The sequence below is a fragment of the Chelonoidis abingdonii genome, chromosome 23, assembly GCF_003597395.2.
Source record: "Chelonoidis abingdonii isolate Lonesome George chromosome 23, CheloAbing_2.0, whole genome shotgun sequence".
Lineage (NCBI taxonomy): Eukaryota > Metazoa > Chordata > Testudines > Testudinidae > Chelonoidis > Chelonoidis abingdonii.
In genome coordinates this window covers 11835668-11850540 of record NC_133791.1, presented here as the reverse complement: position 1 = coordinate 11850540, position 14873 = coordinate 11835668, and positions in this window count along the sequence as shown.

Below are 14873 nucleotides of genomic sequence, written 5' to 3'. Positions count from 1 at the left end.
CTGCTTATTAGCAGCAAGATGATTCTATGATAGTATTTGTATATGTTGTTATCTTGCACTTTGTGTATGCTGTATGTTTTTTTTTATATCTGTTATGAGAGTGTGTAGTCTTATGCTGTGTCTATGTGTCTGAGTTTTATGATGATGTTGTATTTGAGTTGTATGTTTGAATTCTCTAATCGCGGGCCCTGCGTTTGGAGCTACTGCTGGTAATGGGCAGGTTCTATCCCCATTGAACGCCGATTTTGGGCGCGGAAACAAGCACAGACTGGTGGGACCGCATAGTTTTGCATGTGTGGGACGATTCCCAGTGGCTGCAAAACTTCAGCATGCGTAAGAGCACTTCTTTGAAATTGTGACATGCTTTACCCTGCCCTGAAATGCCATAATGCAAGATGAGAGCAGCCCTCACAGTGGAGAAGCGAGTGGCATAGCCCTCTGGAAGCTTGCAACGCCGACAGCTACCGGTCATCGGAATCAATTGGAGTGGGCAATCTACTGTGGGGCTGCTGTGATGCAAGTAGCCAAATGCAATCGTTCGACTGCTGCCTACGAAAGGTTTGACTCTTGGAAACGTGCAGGTGATAGTGGGATGGTTTGCTGCAATGGGATTCCCTAATGTGGGGGCCGTAGATGGAACCCATATCCCTATCTTGCCCAGAGCGCAGGGCACCCAGTACATAACCGCAGGGGTACTTTTCAATGGTGCTGCAAGCACTGGTGATCACAAGGGACGTTTCACCAACATCCACGTGTGATGGCCAGGAAGGGTTTCATGACGCTCGGTCTTCAGAAGCACTACTCTGTTTAAACGGCTGCAGCAAGGAAATTATTCCCAGACCAGAAAATAACTGTTGGAGATGTTGAAATGCCTGTCGTTATCCTGGGTGACCCGCCATCTCTTGATGCCATGGCTCATGGAAGCCAATACACAGGCAGCCTGGAAAAGTGGTCAGGAGCTGCTTCAACTACAGCTGAGCAAGTGCAGGATGGTGGTAGAAGTGCATTTGGCCGTTTAAAGGGCGCTGGCGAACATTACTGACTCGCTCAGACCTCAGCCAAACCAATGTCCCGTTTGTTTATTGCTGCTTGCTGTGTGCTCCACAATTCCGTGAGAGTAAGGGGGAGACCTTTATGGCGGGTGGGAGCTGAGGCAAATCAAACCTGGCCGCTGAGTTACGAGCAGCCAGAGACCAGGGCGATTAGAAGGAGCACACAGGAGGCGGGTGCGCATCAGAGAAGCCTTGAAAACGAGTTTCAGCACCAGGCCAGGGTACGGTGTGATCTGCTGTGTTTGTTTCCCCTTGATGAACCCTCCCCCTTGATTGACTCATTCCTGTAAGCAACCTACCCTTCCCTTTCTCTACAGCTTGCTGAAGGAAATAAAGTCAGTATCGGTTAAAATCATGTATTCTTATTAAAGTCATTCAGTATTGTTTAAAATCATGTATTCTTTATTAAAGTCATTCCTGTAAGCAACCACCTCCCTTTGGATGTATTCTTATGAAAAGTAATTAATAAAAAGAGGCAGAGATTACATAGGTATCCCTGCCTGCTGTGCTTTGGGAGAAGGATAGGAGGAAGGAAAAGGCCATTAAGCTCATTTCAAATGTAATGACAGCCTTTTGGCTTGGACTGTCCAGGGGGTGGAGTGGGCGGTGCAGAAAGCCTTCCACCACGTTCTTACACGTCTGGGTGAGGGAGATATGGGAACGTGGGGAGCTTTGAGGTGGTTAAACATGGGCTGCAGCGGCACTCTGTAAGCCGCTGCTCTCCTGAAGATCCACCGTGCGTTGGAGGATATAGTTTGAGTACGCAGCAGCTCAGCGTAGCATCCCACCACCGTGATCTTCCTGCCTACACCTCTCATTTCGAGCGTCTTCCTATCCTCCCGTTCACTGGCACTTTCTGTACTTTGCTAGCACGTCCCACTCATTCTGATGAGCTCTGTCATTGCGTGTTACTTCCATGATTTCTGAGACATCATCTCGTGTCCGCTTCTCCCGCCTGATCGTGAGGTAGCCTTCGGATGGCGTAGGAGGCGACAACTGTGCAGTGCAATGGGGAGGGAAAACAGGGAGAGAAGTAGTTAAAAAGAATACATTTACAGACAATGCTTATATCTTTCACAGTGAGTAACACTTCCACGCTTTACATAGCACATGTTGATTCACTACAAGGTTCATTTTGCATCGTTTAATATTTGAGCCTGTGGTCTGGTTTGCAGATCTCACAGACGCAGGTCCAGGCATGCAATATAAGCTTCATGCGGCCATGGAATAGCGTTCTGTTGACTTCTTCTAGCGTTCATATACGCAGTGATCTATGATGCTTGTCCGTTAAAGAAGGAACGCAGCAAACCACCCCACCCTTTTCCCTCCCCCACCACATGGCTGCTATCATGTAAGATACACTGGTAATGATTCGTGGCTGGTACCTGGGAAGATTCCTGCTCTGCCAAAACGCTGAGCAAACGCTATCCATTTCTGATAGCGCTATGCATTCCTCCTCCTCCCCGCTTTGCTACGAGCAGAGAAGTGATAAGGGCTGCCCAGTAGGAAAAGTGCCATGTCTGCCCCCTGTAAAGTCCTGAATTTCAACCAAGTTACAATGAATGATAACCTCCTGAGAATACCACCGTGCAGATGCAGAACGTATGTTCTGGAAGCCACAAGAGTTACCTGGGCCATACGCCGCTGGCTTTGGTAAGCGGTGATCTCGGAATTACTTGCTAACATGCATGGCGGGAAAGTGTCATACAATGGGGACAAATAGGGCTGCCTTGCCCAAGAAATTTCTGCAAAGCTTTTTGAGTACCTCAAGAGCGATTCATAGAGATTTATTTGGAGGTTTTCGCTCCATCCCAGACACGTTAACAATCTTTTACTGTAACGTGTACTGGCTGCGAATGCATCCAAGCCCTGAGGAATGCAATCTTAAAAAACGCTTGTTTTAAAACATGTTTGATTTTACACAGGTACACTCACAAGGTCGCTTCCATGGCTTCACTGTCTGGGCTTGTGGCTTGGGAGGGTTGGACGGTATTTGGGTCCACAAAAAGCTCCTGGCTTGGGCTAACGGAGTGCTGTGTGCCTCGCAAAGCTCTTCACCCTTTCCTCTTCCTCCTCATTTCCCCTCCGCAGAATCTCAGGCCACGGTGAATATTACAACCCGACCTGAATCCACGGCCAGGGGCGGGGTACTGGTTTCAGCCCTCTAAAAATTGCATGCGCTCTAGCTAGAAGCGGCATGTTTTCGGCCTGACCAGACTTCCGTTGCTTCTCTGGTGTTCTGGTATGCGTCTGAGCCCTTAACTTTACTCTGCACTGCACTGAGCTCTGCTGGGGCTTTTCCCGCATAGACTTTGAAATTCTGTTCAATATTTTTCATTCGTCTTTCGAACGGAGTTCTGTTAGCACTGATCCTCTCCCTATAGCGATAGATCCCTACCTCTTTGTGCGGTACAGCGGCTCTTTTTCAATTTCAGGAGACTGCCATTGTTCTGTGGCTGATGAGCTCTGCGTGTCACTGCGCTGATCAGAGTCAGCTGGCCAAACAGAATTGAATCAAAGTTCACGAGGCTTTTCCTTTTACTGGCAGTGCTCAGAGTTCTGATTGTGTCACAGCGTCAGTGTGCACTGTGGGATACCTCCCGGAGCAATAATGTCGATTTCCCGTCCAACTAACACTATTCTGAGTAGCAATATGATTTTAGCGCTACGCCTCTCGCGGGAAGGAGTACAGAAATTGATTTAAAGAGCCCTTTATATCGATATAAAGGGCGTTGTAGTGTGGACGGGTACAGCGTTAAATCGATTTAACTCTCTTTAAATCGATTTAAACGCGTAGTGTAGACCAGGCCTCAGAGCTCTTCTTGGAGTCTGGGAAGGGTACTCCCATCATTGCAGCAAAATGCAAAGTGGAACTAATTGATTGGCATATGTAGTTAACGCATATTGTAAGGCGGGGTAATCAAATATTTTTGTTAAGGTCCAAATTTCTTGGTCAAGGTACAGTCCAGGTCCAGACTCCAGAGAAAATAATTAAAGAAAAAATAATGATGATGACGATGATAAATAAATAAAAAGATGTTGGGGTCTGTTCTGAAGCTTATGGTGGTCTGGATTTGTCCCTCAGGCTGCCTATTGACTACCCCTGTTGTAAGAAACCATTCAAGGTAGAGCGACCCATTAATCGCTCTGCAGCCATAGGGAAAAAAAGTGGGGGTGAGTGGGTTACAGATTGTTGTAAAAAGAACAGGAGTGCTTGTGGCACCTTAAAGACTAACAAATTTATTTGAGCGTAAGTTTTTATGGGCTACAGCCCACTTCATTGGATGCATGCAGTGGAAAATAGAGTAGGAAGACACATCCACCCACCCATGAAACAATGGGTGTTGCCATACACACTCTAAGGAGAGTGATCAGTTAAGGTGAGCTATTACCAGCAGGAGAGAAAATACTTTTTTTAGTGGTAATCAAAACGGTCCATTTGCAGCAGTTGACAGGAAGGTGTGAGGAACAGTTTGCGGGGGACTAAACATGGGGAAATAGTTTTACTTTGTGTAATGGCCCATCTCCTCCCAGTCTTTTATTCAAACCTAATTTAATGGTGTCCATTTTGCAAATTAATTCCAATTCAGCAGTCTCTCATTGAAGTCTGTTTTTGAATTTTTGTTGTTGTAATATTGCGACTTTTATAGGTCTGTAATCGAGTGACCAGGGAGACTGAAGTGTTCTCCGACTGGTTTTTAAATGTTATAATTCTTGACATCTGATTTGTGTCCATTTATTCTTTTATGTAGAGACTGTGTCCGGTTTGGCCAATGTACATGGCAGATTGTTGTAACAGGCCACAAAGAGAGCTCTCTACTCCTGTACAGAGAGCCAGCGCCATGCTACAATGGGAGCTGCATTCAGTTTGACCCTCAGCCTTCAGATCCAGACACTCACAGGTCAGAAGCCAAATATCACATTTGGCTCCATCTCTGTAAGAAGCTGAAACAAAACTCAGGGAAGTTTGGGTCAGGATCCTACACCTCTGGCCCTCCTCTAGCTCTCACCAGAGCCTCTTTGTGCTCTGTGAGCGGCCCATGTGCTGGCTGACCAGACAGCCTCCTGCTCCTGTTCTGGGCCACTGTGCTAGTTCGCCAGGCTGAGACCAGCGAGGCCTGCTGCCTGGGCTCATGATCGCCTGCCGAGGAGCTGGTTTAGCTTTGATCCTTCCCCTTGCGATTGGAAGGTGGGCTAGGCAATGTATGCAGCTGAATGGTGGGTAGGGCCTAGTGGCGGAGCTAAGTCCAGCATGGATGCTGGTCTCTAAAGCAGATGGTGGGGACCTGATTCTCTCCTGTCTTCTACCTGGGCAGTAACTGACACAGGTGCAGAATGGCTATAAAATGCTGTTGCTCAGATTTGCTGTTATTCTCAGTAGTAGCATTAAGGGAAAGCTTAGAGACCCCAACTGAGAGCAGAGCTGCCCTGTGCTAGATGCTGCATGAAAGCCCAGTGACAGTCCCAGCCTCAAAGAACTAACAGGATAAATATATGAGACGCACAACGTGTGGGAAAGGGAATAGAGACCGAAAGAGGGGAAGTGACTTGCCCAAGGTCCCATAGCAAGTCAGTGGCAGAGACGGAAATAGTGCCCAGGTCTCCTGATTCCCATTTCACTAGGCCACACTGCCTGTCTGGTGGTAGAACTTCACACCCTCTTTGCATAGGTCTGAATGATGGGACTGAGAGAACCAAGCGCTGGGAGGCGATAGCACCCAAGTCGGAGGGGCCATCGTTGGAAGCCAGGAAGCACTGAATTAAGAGGGTTGGTTTCAATAAGAATCTTTGCTTTGGTTTTTGAATGTGAGTGGCACTGAGGTTTCTGCTCTCAGCAGCGTTTCAGTCAAATCAGCCCCCGGCCTGTTTTCTTCTTCCAGCTGAGGTAATGCTTCCAACTCCCCCGCTCTCCCAGTGTAATGAATGATACAGCCACTCTGGCACCCAGATGGGCAGGCTCATCTCTGCCATTTCGCTCTCTGTCAGGCTGCATTTTCCACCTCGTTTGCCATGGAAGTTTCTGGCTCTCTTTGTCTGGCTTTTGGGAGCAGTTGGAATCTTGGAGCTTGTTTTATTCCTTACTCCCTGAAGAAAAAATCAGATCTGTGCTAGGGAATTCAGCAATGGGATCTGGAGCCTTCCTACCCTTGCTTACCAGTATGAGTCCAGCCCAACTTAGTAGGGGCCAAAAGATGTAATCACAGAATCTTCTTTCTGGCAGTGGTGCTTTAAAGGATGGAGCAAGAAGCCAGCCGGCAGATGTGGGAGAATCTGTGTCATTCTAACCCCTAATACCAATTGTCTCAAGCCCTGCAACATATGACTGTTCAGTGGCTGATAGGTTAATATGTTTATGGGTCACACAGCCTAATCCTGTAGTGGAGCTGAGGACAGGAGGCTAAGCTCCCTCTCTCACTCCTGCTGATGGGCCTTTCTGGGCTGGGTTGAGGCACTCTGACTGAGCGCTGAGGAGGAAGCTTGCCCTGCCTCAGCTGTGGCTAGAAGTGGTTCTCAATTATTGTGGGTCACATGTGCAGCTTTCTGTGTGTTATGTGGGCCACATCCACACAGTCCATATACTGCCTGTATGGCCCTGAGGATGTCACCTCACCTGGGCTGCAGCTGTGTGCTGATTAGGCCACGGGTTGAGAACCACTGGCTACAGGCTTCCACTCTTTCCAGGTCTGTGAAGCCAGCACCTCTCACTGGCACTGAAATCTGTGCTTGCAGTATGGCTGTTGTGTTTATTCTTGCATTTTCCTCAGGGTAAGTGGAGAGAGCGGGGAGGGGCAGTGGCCTTGGGTCCCAGGGGGAGATGGTGGGGGTGGTTTGTGCTGGTTATCGATGAACAGGGACGTCTGTGAGTGGTTCTAAGTAGGTTTTTATTTTGAATGTTGTCTATGTGGCTGATTGGCGTTTGTTTTTTAAGTGAAAAGTGCCCAGACTTCTAGATGGGCACTGGGAGCCTTCTGTGGGTATGTCAACCCCTAGGGAAAAAGGTGTCTTGAAAACATGGTAGCGGCCATGTTTATAGCCACAGATCTTGTCTTCACTGCTAAAGGTGTATTTTTACCTCAGGGTAACTGAAGTGCATGAGCTACCCTGAGGTAAAAACCACAGTGAAGACAAAGCTCTCTTGTTTTGCCTCACGGTAAACGAAGCAAGGTCAACCCCAGGCAGGGGTATAGAGCTGCTAGGTTGCCTCACGGTAAAACTAAAGTGCCTCGTCTTCGCTGTGTGGATGTTTTTTTTTTGTTTTTTTTTCAGTTTTACCGTGAGGCGAACTAGGCAGCTCTATACCCCTGCCTGGGGTTGACTTTGCCTAGTTTACTGTGAGGTAAAACAAGAGAGCCTTGTCTTCACTGTGTGGTTTTTTTTTATATTGGGCTAGCTCATGGACATTAGTTTCCCTGAGGTAAAAAATATGCCATGGTTTAGCAGTGAAGATAAGGCGCTAGTATCGGAAAGATAAGTCATTCTTTTTACATGTTCGCTGGCTTCGGTGAACGGTAGCAGGGAGTCTATGCTAAACTACACACAATCCGTACCTGGGCACCAAGGTTTGAGGCATGTGCAGACTAACCTTTGCCAATTAACTAAAGATAGTTAGCACCTTTGTAATCAATTAATTCCAGAAAAAAAAAGTCTCGTGGAGCCAAGCGAGTGCCTTCTAGTCCAATGCCTCAACTACAGGTCAGAGTTCTGGTGTTTGCTCCTGAATCTGCCACAGATATACGCATTTGACCTTGGGCAAGTCACTTAGGCACAGCTTTTCAGAAGTGACCACTGTGTATTTTTCCCCATCCCATACCCCCATCACCAAAGGTGCTCGGCACCTGCAGCTCCTAGTGATTCCAGTGAGAGCTGTGGGTGCTCATTCCCTCTGAAAAGCAAGCCCAAACGTTTCTCAAGCTGCTCGCCAAAATCAGTGGCCACTCTTGAAAATTGATGCTTTTACAGTGGGCTGTAGATCTAAATTAATCAGTGGTGACAAAGCTCCTTGAGACTCATGAATGGAAAGTGCCATAGAAGTGCCAAGTATATTAATGAGCCCATCTCCCCTGGGCAATGCAGAACTGATACTCACACTGTTCTCTAGTCATAGATGGCTCAGGTGACAGGACTTCTAGCACTTCCTTTGCTACATCTGCGGGTGAGCTTCAGTATTGTGTGGAGCAACTCACCTGCATACTAAGGACATGGCTTTCAGAACCGCCATGCCATGAATAAATAACCTCCCACTCCCCTACGATATTGGAATGACCATGTGGTAGAAGAGCCCTGGCTGGCTGGTAGTGAGTAGGAACAAGAGTGAGGGGATATGTTCAGCCAGAGAGAAGTGGGCAAGGACCTGGAGTGAACAAGGGCAACGAGTTGTATGGCAGCCGTGGATTCCATTTTGAACTCAGTGAGTGGTGTCACCTCCCAGGGTACCCAGGGCTTTGAGGCACCTCACCACCTCCTGCTCTCAGTGTGAGAAAGTCATGTCTGTGTCTGTCCTTTCTCAGTTCCCTGATTGCACCAACCTCTGGCCACACAAGTCCTGCATTCCAGGCCATCTCAGGCCTCACTCTCTCTGCACAGGTTGGTGATAGCCAGTCCCCTGACATCTGAGTCCTTGGAGGATTCCCTGTTGTGTCCAACCGTTTATCCACTGAGGGCTCAGAGAATTACTGGGTCTGCTGTTCCCAAAGGCACAGTATGCTGCAGCTTCCTAGTAATACTGTAGAACACAGCTTCAGTGAACCCATGGCACTTAGGTATATGTACAGCGAAAACACGAATTCGTTTATTTTCAGAGAACAGGGAGTCAAGTGTTAGTGAGTGAGAATATTGGAGTTACTTATAAAACAACATTAAAACATGTTTTTTAGAGACTAAACTTACCGTAACTCATCAAATATTCCCCTGTCTCTGACAGGATGCTTTCCTCCAGGTCTTTACTCAGCCTTTTCAGCCAGTTTGGTTGAGACTCTTCTCATAAGAGCAAGCCTGCTGACAGCTTATCTTCGCAGATCGAAGGAAAACCTGCGGGTTCATCTTTACCCCAAATGTTGTTTCAAAAGTTCATTGTCTTACCCCTACCCACGATAACTCCTGCTATTTACTTCTTCCTGCTAATTTCCACTCTCTGAAGATTTCACAATCCTTCATTAGCATTTGGCTCAGACTTGTGAGTGGATGCCCATTGTGAACCATACAATACTTCATTTACATGTAAACAGATAGTTAAACATTTCTTCGTTGCTGCTTTTCACCTTTGCTTCCAACCAGTCCCTAGACACACGGCTTAAGAAGATCTTTTTTGTACAGATACATAACTCCTTAAATATCATCTGTACCTAAATCTCACAATGGTCAAGAGAATCAGTATGACACAGGCTTTTATTAGAGACTTTGCAATAACTCCTGGGCTACCTGTGCCCTCTTCCAGCTGGCATCAAGAGGTCTTTGGGTCGCACTCACCGACTGGATTTATTAATGAGACACCTGCATCTAGCACCCTTCATCTGAGGATTTCAGGGCACTTTACAGGCACTAATGAATTTAGCTTCACAACATCCCGTGATACATTTGTACCATTGTCCTATTTCATTGATCTTAGAGATGGAGTTGGAATGACTTGCCTAAAGTCACAAGGCTCGTTATTGGCAGAGCTGGCAATAAATCCCACAAGTTCTCCCGCCCAGTCTCCTGCTCTAACCACGAGGCTGTGTTTGTTTCTGCACATGACCTGAGTGAATTTTCTGCCTCACTCAGTCTCATTTAAGTGGAAATGTAACACGGTCAAATAACCCATTTGTTCACTCTATTACTCACTCTAGCTAGTTAGATAGTGTTGAGTTTCTCAGTTCCCTGACCTCATATCTGAGCTGCGAAGGCTTTCATTTGTGAAGTGGGCTCCTAAGCTGTGTCTTCACTTACTCCTCTGAACAACTTTATTCACCAGACCCCCAGCAACAGCAGGCTGTGAATACATCCTTATACCAGACAGAGGGCTTTCAATGAAAGAAAGATATTGTCTTGACTGTCAAGGTTGGGGCACAGCAGTTTCAGGCAAGAAGTCTACAGCACAGGAGCCTCCTTCAGAACGACCTTGGCATCTTTTCACATAATCTGAACCAAGCTTCTCCAGCCTGCCAGCCTGCATCACACTCTGCCCGGTGTAAGTGGGGCGGGTGGGGAGACATGATGAGCATTGTGCACAGGTGGTCTTCCTCGTTGTGCATAGGGCAAAAGAGCCGTACTGTGCTATTCAGTATCAAACCGGCTTCGATAATACTATACCTGCCGCACTATGGAGATGAGTTAGTGAACGACACGGCGGATAAGCTAGGTCAAACCTGACATGCTGCTCTAGCGCCTTTCTAAAGGCCACTGTGTTACAGAGCCACATAGCCCGCATGCTCTCTATTCTCCCATTTCAGTTGCATCGGGGGAAGCTAGAGTGCACGCGATGTCCTACTGGGAACCAAAGATTCATTTAGCCCAGTTCCTGTTTCCGCAGTGGCACATCGCAGGTGCCCCCGGGAATGAACGAAACGTATCATCAAGGATCCTTCTTGTCGCCCTTCCCCTTCTGGCAAACAGAGGCTGGATACCATCCTGCCCATCCTGGCTAATAGCCATTGATGGCTATCCTCCTAAATTATCTAGTTCTTTTTTGAACTCTGTTGTCTTGCCTTCCGATCCTCTGCAGAGTTCACAGTTGCTGTGGTTACGCTGTGAAAAATTTCCTTGTTTGTTTTAACTGACTCCCTATTAGTTATCTTGGTGAACCCTAGTTCTTGTGTTATTGAGCGAGTAAATAACGCTTCCCTTATTTACTTCTCCACCCAGTCATGATTTTATAGCTTCAATCGTTCCCCCTTACTCATCTCTCTTTCCAGCTGAAAGTCTCTGTCTTCATTAATCTCCTCGACTATGTACAGTGTTTCCTAACCTATCATTTTGTTGCCTGTTTCTGACTTTTCATTTCATCATTTATATATTTTAGATGGGTCATCTGCTGCAGTTTCAGATGCGAGGGGTGTGCCATGGATTTATAGAGCAATTAATATTTTCTGTTCTGTTTTATCTATTCCCTTCTTAATGTTCCCAACTTCTGTCAAAGCAACAGATGTTGTGAATTATAGAAGGGCATGGTATAAGGACAGAGCAGGTGACACTGACTCGCATCCGGCTTTCACACACCCAGTTTGTCTACATGGGGAAATTCACTGATAGTCTCTTGGACTAGTCTCATTGGTGCATGCTTTGCAATTAACACCTGATTTTTTCTGGATTTTTTTCTTGAACGCATGCTTCCGACGTGGAGTATATTCCAGATAAAATGTCCACTTGGAGAGCTTTCTGCATTGGCTGTTCCCAGTCAGTTTCCTAGTAGTTCCGTACTTGTAGCGAGATGGACTAGACAGATCTGGGGTTGCGCCTCTAATATTGCACCTTTGCGCGCACCTTATGCTATCTAAGGTTGCTTGTGTCAACTGAAGCTTATTTCTAGAGGCAAGTCTTTGCACTGCATTTATTTTTCCAGTTTCCCTCATACAGGTCCACACAAGCAACCATGTGAGCTGGCCTTGGTCTGGTTCCTCATTCATAGTCTCGTTTCCACTCTGAAAGTGATGTGTTGTCAGGATGGGAGCTCTCAGATGCCTATCGTGCCAATTTTCACAGTGTCTCCTCTCCATCTTACGTGATTTTGAGACCGATTGACGTTCAGACTATGTGCGACTGAGGCACGGCAGACGGCTAGACTTTGCGGCACTCGAGCAGTTTCTCACTGTCTTCTTTACTTAATTCCCACCTTGCACACCAACCCTGATATTTGATTGCCACTTTCCCTTTGCTCTGCAGTTGGGGTGGTTGAGTCTTGACCACTTGGACATCTTCTTCGTTCCTCTTGTGACAAGGTTTTGGCTCTGACATGGCAGCTCAGGAAGAGATTCTAAAGGGGGTACAATGTTCTTGCTTCTCAGTCCCGGTAGTCTGGATCTCTACGAACTGTGATGCGGAGAGGCAGCTAGATGGACTGCGTCGGCGCTGTTGGTTGAACAGGGTCATTCAGCTTGGAGAGACTAGTGTTCCAACCTGCGGCAGCGGTGTCGTGTTGCATAAAGTTGGCCATTGTATGGAACTAATTTGTTCGGTCTCATCCAGTCAGTAAAAAGACCGCCGACTTCCAAGGGTCTCTCAATGGACTATAGGCGCCGCTCACAGAGACAGGCCAAGGTGCAGGCCATGCAGTGATGTTCCTGTGCCGTGCTATTAACAGAACTTAGGTCTGGACAGTTCTTGGTTGCCTGAGCGGACGTAATTCGAACTTGTTTTTCTGGGCACTGGTCTCTATGTATTTGCAGTCTGGAGCCATAGGTTACCTGAGCGATAGCAGGGTGTAGGTTTACTGTGGGTGAGATTTTAATATTTTGGAGCTGAAGGTCCCAATTCCCTCGGTGGCTTTGAATCCTCAGTCTGCGCTTTTGCTGGTTGCTGCAGAGTTAAAGGCAGCTGTTGGGTGATGAATGAAAGGGAGCAGAGGGCTAGCATTGTTCCTTTGTCTGTAGTTGCTCTCTCCCCCCCCCCCCCCCGGTCAGGAAGATTCCTAGGAGTCCATGGCACCACCGGCAACGACACCCATGAGCGAGCCTGCGGTGCTAAGAAACCTTTCCCTCTTCCCTGTTCTGCTGCTGCTAATCTATTTGCGGAGGTAAATCAGCTCCAGGGTGAAAGCTAGCCATCCAGAAGCTTCAATGCAGGTGTGCGTGCGGGAAGCTGCAGCTGCCTAAAGGGCATGGGGGCACACATTAGTGGCCCAACACTGCAGGGAGTGAGTGTCTATCTCTTGGTTTGAAATCGCTGCTTCCAGGTGGTATTTGGCTCAGTCTGTGAAATGAAGAATTTGCCCACTGCTGGGAGCCAGCAGTCTGGAAAGTTCCTCCTGATTGCTCTTCCGGAAAGGATGACAAATCTGTTCAGTGCTGGTGAGCGGCTTAGCATGCTGTAGGGTAAGGGTGTGCAGGGCAGTAGGAGAAAAACAAGCGAGGAGAAAGGCCAGCAGTGGCATCTCCCTTCTGGAGAGGAGAGGGGAGTGTCACTCTATTGTCAAGGAATCTGGATGGGATGTGACGCATAGATGTGCACTGCAATGCGTGGGTACAGCAGGGGAAGGTGAGAATGGAGCAGCATCCCAGCACTCTTCATTCCCAGGCATACACACACATCACCTTACACAGGTCTTTTATCACTGTCACTGGGGATATGTTCACACTGCAATTGAGAGGTGTGATTGCTGCACCTGTAGGCTTTCACAAGCTAGTTTTGCTGTAGATCAAGCCAGCTCTGTCTGCTTGGGACCCTGAGTACATACTCAAGCAGCCCATGCCTCCTGCTATTCCAACTTCATTGCAATTGTTACTTGAACTAGGTTTGATCTTTGATTGTTACACACCGACTGAGGCATGTCTACATGGGCTGCAGTCACATCTCCGATTGCAGTGTAGACATCCACAGGTATAGTACACTGGGAGGTTACTCTGCGTGTGTGTGTTGTGGTGTGTGACTGCTTGGAGAGGGCCTGGGGATTATCAGATGTGTCTCTCTCTTGTTTTATAGGATAGGAATTATAACAATCTGTTTTCACTTCTGCAGCATGAATAGCAGCTTTCATCCAGTGATCTTGGGGGAGTGCTACAGACTTTGATTAATTCAGACTTGTGGTGTCCCTGTGTGGCAGGCAAGTTAGATTATCCCCATTTTACAGCTGGCCAAACTTCATGAGAGAGATGAAGTGGCTTATCCAAGATCATGCAGCCATGGAGTGGTTATGTTCAGGAATAGGGCCTGAGAAGTCTTGGTGCCTTGTCCCCTGCTCTGAGGACAAGGCAAGACTGCCTGCAAGTTACTGCCCGTTTGCAGTCTTCAGACAGAGACAGGGCAGCTCAGATTTAAACACCTGCACAACCAGCAATTGCCTACATCACAATTGTCTGCTCATGTATGGAGCAGCCAAGTCCCAGGATCTCTTTCAACGCCCAGGATCTGGAAAGATTGAAGGGTGGGTTAATAAGTTTCATGTTTCTGCCAGTCCTGCTTTGGCAGCTGGTGAGATCTGACTGCAGGCCCTCACGGGCTGTAAATCAGAGCTGGCGTTTTTAAGGAGAACAGTGATGAAAGCTGAAGGATTTGAGAGGAATTGTTTTCCTGAGTCTCTTGCCTCCATCAGTCAGAGGCATATATAATTACCACTGCGCACCTTCAGGAGGGGAGACTTCCTAGTAAATGAGATGTCACAGACAGAAGCAAGGCAACCCTGATTCTGGCTCCTAATGAGACTCTTAACTCCATACCTTTTTTGAGGCCTCCGGTGGGCCCCATTGGTGACAGCGAAATGATGGTTTCCATATTTTAAGGTTTAATGCAAAGCTGGATTCCATAAATACAAAGAGCCACCAGCACTTCGAAGAGATGGGAGCATCTTCCAAGACATGTCTGGTACATCCTTCTTTCAAATGTAGCAGTAAGATTGTGGTAACACCCCAGAGCTGCAGGCATGGACCAGAACCCTGTTGTGCTAGGCACTGAACAAACTCAGAACAGAAAGTCCCTTCCCCAAAGAGTTTATGCCAGGGTTGGGCAAATGTTTTGGCCTGAGGGCCATATCTGGGTATAGAAATTGTATGGCGGCCCATGAATGCTCACAAAATTGTGAGTTGGGGTGTGTGGGAGGGTGAGGGCTCCGGCTAGGGGAGCGGGCTCTGGGGTGGCACTGGAGATGAGGGATTTGGGATGGAGGAGGGTGCTCCAGGCTGAGACTGTGAGGTT